Source organism: Chiloscyllium plagiosum, chromosome 3 (genome assembly GCF_004010195.1).
Source record: "Chiloscyllium plagiosum isolate BGI_BamShark_2017 chromosome 3, ASM401019v2, whole genome shotgun sequence".
NCBI classification, from domain to species: domain Eukaryota; kingdom Metazoa; phylum Chordata; class Chondrichthyes; order Orectolobiformes; family Hemiscylliidae; genus Chiloscyllium; species Chiloscyllium plagiosum.
In genome coordinates, this window is record NC_057712.1 from 126,620,984 (window position 1) to 126,629,202 (window position 8,219).

Sequence of the window (8,219 nt, forward strand, 5' to 3'; positions counted from 1 at the left end):
TGATGAAGGGCTTGTGCCCGAAACATCAATTCGCCTGCTCCTTGGATGCTGCCTGACCTACTGTGCTTTTCCAGGACCACACTTTCAACTCTAATCTCCAGCTTCTGCAGTACCCACTTTCACCTTTATGAGGAATAGTCAAGCAGGCTGGCCCTGTATTTATTGGAATTTAAGGATGAGAGGTGACCTCATTGAAACATGGAAGATTCTTAGGGGTCTTGACACATTGGATGTGGAAGATGAATATCAAACTTCAGGGCATAATCTCAGAATAAGAGATTGTATATTTAAGACAGATGAGAAGAGAAATTTCTTCTGATAAAGGTTCAGAATTTGTGGAATCTCTCCACGCTTCAGGCTCTCTGCCTTTATTCCTGATGAAGGGCTTTTGCCCGAAACGTCGATTTTGCCTGTTCTCGGATGCTGCCTGAATTGCTGTGCTCTTCCAGCACCACTGATCCAGAATCTGGTTTCCAGCATCTGCAGTCATTGTTTTTACCTTCCCAGAACATTAGCTGGGTCTCTGGATTAACAGTTCCGTGATAATATCACAATGAAGGGGATGGCATGCTATCACATTTCAGAGGAAACCACATCACTGTAGGCAGGTTTCCTACCTTAAAGGACAGGGGTGAACCAGGTCAGGCCTGTATGACAATTGTGATTGGTTTCATCGTTACAATTAGAGTGATATTTAATTCCAGGTTGCACTAATTGAATTTAAATTACATCATCAGCCCTGGTGGGATTCAACCCCAACACCACAAGCCTGAACCTCTGCTCAGCAAGCTCAGTGTCAAAGCCACTACACCACCATCCCTTCTTCACTCAAAGCTGAGGTGTTCCCACCCTTCACAGCCTAGTTCAAAAAAAAAATCCTTTCCTTTTCTCCAACTTTACTGAATACATCCGGCTGTCTGCTGTCTGAAAGATGAATCTTATTTGCTCAACAGTTCTCTTCAAATATAAGAACCACACTGCCTGCGGTCTAATCTGTCTAATAATGTCAGACATTGCATTCCCTTTAACACCTTCTCCGAATGAATCCTGGTTTCTTTGGCTTTAATAAACCTTTCCCACTGTAACCATGGCTTCAGTTGTAGATCTTCTGCTCTGATTACACTCTCAACAATCTCCTCACTCTCTTCTGTTGGAATGCGTCTGCCTCAGCATCAAAATTGCCTCTTTGTCACTCTCATTTTGCGACATTTGTGCCGTTATGACCTTTGTTGGCATTACTTCTAACGTTCTTGGTTTTCACCTCAGCCAACAACGATGACCATTCTCACTCTGAAAGGTAAGTTATTTTGAACTTTTAGCGTTTCTGGTTTGTAACTGCGCTGTTTTTTTTTAAAAGTCCCCTTAACCACGAGGGTTACTCCTTTGCCTACACTAGCCTTCATGTCCATTTACTATCTGTGGCTGAACGTTTAATTAGATCTTATACTTTATCAGTATTCAATGCAATCTGGCACTGCTAGGTCTGGCTCCACTTAGCTTTGAGCTGAGACTTGCTCCTGCAGCTCTCTTTGCACATCTGAAATGCTTATTCCCTTGACTGGAGCTGCCTTGTAGAATCTTGCCATGAATCTGTCTTTTCAAGGCTTTGTAGTTCAGTTTCTCTTGTTGAATATCTGCCAGAGTTATTCTTAAGAATGCAATGGGAAATTATGCCTGGGTTCATTGGAAAGCCCCCCCCAGATGTTCACAATAAATAAATCAATGGTGATGAGGCGGAGAGCAAATGCTTACATTTCTAAATTTGCAACGATGCAACTTGCAAAGCAGCATTAGGAGGGTTTATTGGTGAATGGGTAAGCACATTGAAGATGAAATATAATGTGGAGAAATGTGAGGGTGTCCACTTTGGGAAAAGAAATGGGTGTGCAAAGTATTCGCAGAATCCCTAGTGTGGAAGCAGGTCATTTGGCCCATCGAACCCACACCAACCCCTTCAAAGGGCATCACACACAGATCCACCCCCTAAACCTGGATTTCCCATGACTAACCCACACATCCCTGGACACTATGGACAGTTTACCTAATCTGCACATCTTTGGACTGTATGAAGAAACCAGAGCACCCAGAGGATACCCACGCAAACATATTCCACACATGCAGTCTGCCAAGGGTGGGATCGAACCCTAGTCCCTAGCGCTGTGAGGCAGCAGTGCTAACCACTCAGCCACTGTGCCACCAATTCCTTAAATGGTAGGTGGTTGAAAAGTGGAAATATACAAAGGAACTGAGGTGTTCATACCTGTAAGTCACTGAAGGCTAATGAGCAGGTACAGCAAGGTATTAGGAAGGCTAATGTAAAGTAGCCTTGAGTACAGGAGCTCTGCTTCAATTGTATAGGAGTATGGTTGGATTGTGCCTGGAATACTATATGCAGTTTTGGTCTCCTTATCTCAGGAGGAGTGATATTGTTATCACAGAAGGAGTGCAGTGAACATGCACCAGACTTCACAGGATAGTCCCTGCATTCACAGGAGGTGGGCTTCCCTGACTAGGCTAGTGTTTATTACCCATCTCTAATTGCCCCAGAGAGTAGTTAGGAGTCAACTACATTTCTGTGGGTCTGGAGTAAGGATGGCAGTTTCCTTTCCTGAAGGACATTACTGAACCAAGACACCCAACAATGGTTTCATGGTCTTCATTAATTGTAAACTTTTATTGAATTCAAATTCCACCATCTGCCATGGCAGGGTTTGAACTCAGGGCCCCAGAACATTACTTGGGTCTCTAGAGTCATAGAGGCATACAGCAGGGAAACAGACCCTTTGGTCCAACCAGTCTTTGTGGAGTTTGCACATTCTCCCCGTGTCTGCGTGGGTTTCCTCCGGGTGCTTCGGTTTCCTCCCACAGTTCAAAGATGTGCAGGTCAGGTGAATTGGCCATGCTAAATTGCCCGTAGTGTTAGGTAAGGGGTAAATGTAGGGGTATGGGTGGGTTGCACTTCGGCGGGTCAGTGTGGACTTGTTGGGCCGAAGGGCCTGTTTCCACACTGTAATGTAATCTAATATAATCTAATCTAATCAGTCCATGCCAATCATAACCTAAATTAAACTGGTCCCACCTGCTTGCGCTTATCACTAGGTCATTGCCTTCCTATTATAGCAATCTGTCCCTTTCAGGATTCTAAGAATTTCTGTCTTTGTGACAACATTAGATTGGGAGGAGCTTCATCACGGCTTACGCATTACTAAACGTGGAGAAGAGTGTGTTCAGGAAAGTTTCCGCCATCAGTTTGAATTTGGCTGAGAAAATGAGGAAGTGAACATTGGTGTATCTGGTTCTGGGGAATGAGATGGATGCAGTGGATCAAAGGTCAGTCGAGGAAAATTTAGGGAACAGTGATCATAATATCATAAGTTATAAGTTGGCTTTGGGAAAAGACGAATACCAACTACAGAAAAAGTAATGAATTAGGGAAGGGAAAATTTCAACTGGATGAGCATAGACCTGCCTTCTCCCCATAATCTTGCACATTATTCCTTTCCAAATAAAAGTCTGCCTCTTGAAAGAATTGAGTGAACCTGCCCTTACTATACTATAAGACAAAGATGCTTTGTACATAAAGGTGTCAGGAGATATTAAAGAAAGACTGGAAAAGTGAATTGATGTATCGATTAAGAGGAGGCTGAACTTCTTGTTCCTGTTTACAAGAAGTCAATTATGAACCCCTGCAAGTTTTCTGGTTTTGGGTCGGAAGAAAGCGGTGTAGCGTTATGGCATTTCTTCTGCCTGTTTAATAATTGTCTTTGCCTCTCCAACAAAACGTGACTCCTACAGTCTGGGGTGTGCAGCCTTGATTCAGGACTCAATTTATTACACACGTGTTAGCAATGAGTGCAGCTAACAATCATTCAGTCTATGCCAAGCACATTGACACGATCCAATGCTGAGCTTTCTTCAGCAGCTCCCCTTTACTACATATGTTGATGTACCACACGTGACTCTGCAGTGAATGGAAGGCAAATCTTAGGAACGAGGAAGCTTGAACTTGGATCAAGTCCAGATGAAGCGAATTTAGAGAACCTTTTCATGGAGTCACACTTAATCCAAAAGAATGCAACTTTTTTTTTTCCCTCTCTCACAATTCAAACCCAAACAGAAAGGGCTCCTTGCTACAAAAGAACCTTGTGGCAGAAAATGATGAGTCATTCTGGCAGTCTGAATTACAAGGTGCAATGAATGTTTTGCATAGTTGACTACTGTTGAGAAGCAGACATCTCTGTAGGGGATATGAGCCCAGTCCAGTCAAAACACAACTGAGTCAAATAGCCACTGCACGAGGGCACAACAAATACCATATCTCTATTGAAGTTGAATGAGGACCGCAACCAAACTCCAGCTTTCAAAAAAAAGGGATTACTTAATTCAGGTTGTCAAAACAATGCCTCTTCTGAATGTCTATAATACAGTAAGGCTTTTCTTTAATCCCATGCTGAGAAATATGGATTTTCCTTTTAATTATTCGAGCTAATGACTACCTGTCTGTCAAGATCACATTATACTCTGGCACATGCCATCGTCTCTCTTTGGTTTCGCGAACCGGGAACTGAGAAACTAAACAGCAGAACTGTAACCAACCCCCTACAACTGGAGCTATTGAATTGATCACGAGCTTGAAATGTCATTGATAAGGCATATCTATAGCTAGTAATTTGTCCCAGCATTTCATAACCTATTGTCTTTACCTGTGTTTTATTCATAATCTGTTGTTTACTTTGTAATACTTTGCTTCTGGTGTGGTATCTTCGGAACTATATTATGGCTCGATGGTGCAACAATCATAGTACATAACTGATAATAATTGCGATTCGGAGGTGCCGGTGTTGGACTGTGTTGTACAAAGTTAAAAATCACACAACACCAGGTTATAGTCCAGCAGGTTTAATTTGGAAGCACCAGCTTTCGCAGCGCTGCTCCTCCATCAGGTGGCTGTCCACCTGAAGGAATGGTGCTCCGAAAGCTAGTGCTTCCAAATAAACCTGGTGTTGTGTGATTTTTAACTTGATAATAATTGGTACTATTAACTGCTGAGGCCCAAATTTCTATCCCCAGTTCTCTCTGTCTTTTTCCTTTTTCTTTTCCTTCAAGAATCTCCTTGAAATGTTCCTCAGAAATTTGGGACATAGGGTAGGGAGTTGTGGTTGAGGTGGAAGATTGAGGGACCATCTTATCGGCAGTGGTCCTTTTACCTTCTGTCCGTACCTCTTTAACCACTCATTTTGGTTGCAAATATCTGTCCCCGTGGCTTTGATAACTCTCTTTTTGAAGTGCCTTAGGGCATTTTACCACCTTAAAGGTAAAAAACGCAAAAAGACATTATGAACTCAAATCAAATCAAACCTCAGCAAGATAGATCAATCAGCGGCTTATTACAAAGGGTGACGAGAGCATTGGATTCAGAGGTTTTTTAACATTGCAAAGGATGACAGTACATCTGAGCATTGGAAACCAGCAAAGTGGTTAGCACTGCTGCCTCACAGCACCAGGGACCCGGGTTCGATTCCAGCCTCTAGCGACTGTCTGTGTGGAATTTGCACATTCTCCCCGTGTCTGCGTGGGATTCCTCCCACAGTCCAAAGATGTGCTGGTTAAAGGAATTGGCCATGCTAAATTGCACATAGTGTGCAGGCTTGGTGGATTAGCCATGAGAAATGCAGGGTTACAGGGATAGGGTAGGCAGGGGTGAGTCTGGGTGGGATGTTCTTTGGACCCAATAGGCCAAATGACCTACTTCCACACTATAGGGATTCTATGAAAAGATAATATAAAACATAGATATAAGGGTAAATGATCGAAGAATATACGATTGTATGATTGCAAAAAAGGAAGACAGTAGCTAAAGTAAACATTGGTCCCTTAAAGGCAGAGGAAATTACTATAGGGAATGAAGAAATGGCAGATATATTTAACAAGGAGCATTTACTGTAGATGTCGCAAGTTGCAAATTAACGAAAGAGGGTAGGCGTGGGTTGATAACGGTGAGGAAATTAAGGTGTTGAATATCTGCAGAGAAAAATGGCAGATAAACTGAAGGGGCTAAAATTTAACAAATCCCCAGGACTTGAACCCCACGTTCTAAGGATCTAACAGAAAGTGAACTGTAGAGAGAGTGAAATGACTTAACATTTTCCAAAATTCCCAAGGAGAGGTCAAGCAGATTGGAAATGTATAAATGTAACACTGTTAATCACAAAAAAGAGGCAGAGGAAAAACAATGAAGGCTAGTTAGGCTAATGTCAGTCATGAGGAAAATGCTGGAATCCATTATTAGGAAATCCTAACAATGAAAAGCATTGTTATAGTATCCCTTCAGTGTGGAAAACAGTCCACTTGGCCTAACAGGTCCACACCAAACAGCATCCCACCCAGACTCATCCCCCTGCATTTCCCATGGCTAACCCACCTAACCCACACATCCCTGAACACGGTCTAATTCATATAAGAACACAACAGTGTGAGCTTGTAGGTACAGCAAATCGTTGGGAAAACAAGAGGCACATTTGCTTTTAGTGCAGCAGCAACATCAGAGAACAAGAGTAATGAGGCCTTGCCACAAATGTATGGGGCTTTGCGGACACTACACCTGAAGAACTGTGTGCAGTTTTAGTCCCACATTTATGGAGGAATACATTTGCACGGGACACATTATGGCAAAGAAACACCAGAACGTGCACTAGGATAAGAGTGTTGTCCAACCATGACAGGCTGAATACGTTACAGCTGTATTCTTTGGAGTGTCTAAGAGCGAGAGGTGTATGTTTGAAATACTCAAGGCTCTGAAGGGGCTTTTACAGAGTAGACTTTCAGAGCCTGTTAGGCCTGGGCCATTGAGTCTTGAAGCTGCAAAGTGCCTCAGCAGAGAATGCAGTGCTGTCCCTCCAACTTGCATTAGGCTAGAGCGATTGTAGCAGCCATAGAAATGGAAGCATTAGCATGTGTACAGGGATGCTGACAATGAAGAAATGGTTGCAGTTGTTGGTCTCTCAGCGGCCCAGCATGGTGGTCTCTCGATGATCCAGCATGGTGGTCTCTCAGCGGCCCAGCATGGTGGTCTCTCGATGGCCTAGCATGATGGTCTCTCGATGATCCAGCATGGTGGTCTCTCAGCGGCCCAGCATGATGGTCTCTCAATGATCCAGCATGGTGGTCTCTCGATGATCCAGCATGGTGGTCTCTCAGCTGCCCAGCATAGTGGTCTCTCGATGATCCAGCATGGTGGTCTCTCAGCGGCCCAGCATGGTGGTCTCTCAATGATCCAGCATGGTGGTCTCTCGATGATCCAGCATGGTGGTCTCTCGGTGGCCCAGCATGGTGGTCTCTCAGCAGCCTAGCATGGTGGTCTCTCAATGATCCAGCATGGTGGTCTCTCGATGATCTAGCATAGTGGTCTCTCGATGGCCCAGCATGGTGGTCTCTCGATGATCCAGCATGGTGTTCTCTCAGCGGCCCAGCATGGTGGTCTCTCGATGATCCAGCATGGTGGTCTCTCGATGGCCTAACATGGTGGTCTCTCAGTGGCCCAGCATAGTGGTCTCTCGATGATCCAGCATGGTGGTCTCTCAGTGGCCCAGCATGGTGGTCTCTTGATGATCCAGCATGGTGGTCTCTCGGTGACCTAGCATGGTGGTCTCTCGATGGCCTAACATGGTGGTCTCTCGGTGGCCCAGCATGGTGGTCTCTCAGCGGCCCAGCATGGTGATCTCTTGATGATCTAGCATGGTGGTCTCTCAGTGACCTAGCATAGTGGTCTCTCGGTAGCCCAACATGGTGGTCTCTTGATGATCCAGCATCGTGGTCTCTCGATGGCCTAGCATAGTGGTCTCTCGATGGCCGAGCATGGTGGCCTCTCAGCGTCCCAGCATGGTCGTCTCTCGAGGACCCAGCATGGTGGTCTCTCGGTGGTCCAGCATGGTGGTCTCTCAGCGACCCAGCATAGTGGTCTCTTGGTGAACCAGCATGATGGTCTCTCGATGGCCTAGCATGGTGGTCTCTCGGTGGCCTAGCATGGTAGTCTCTCAGGGGTCCAGCATGGTGGTCTCTCGGTGGCCCAGCATGGTGGTCTCTTGATGGTCCAGCATGGTGGTCTCTCGATGGCCTAGCAAGGTGGTCTCTCAATGGCCTAGCATGGTGGTCTCTCGGTGCCCAGCATGGTGGGCGCTCGGCCCAGCATGGTGATCTCCCGATGGCCTAGCTTGGTGGTC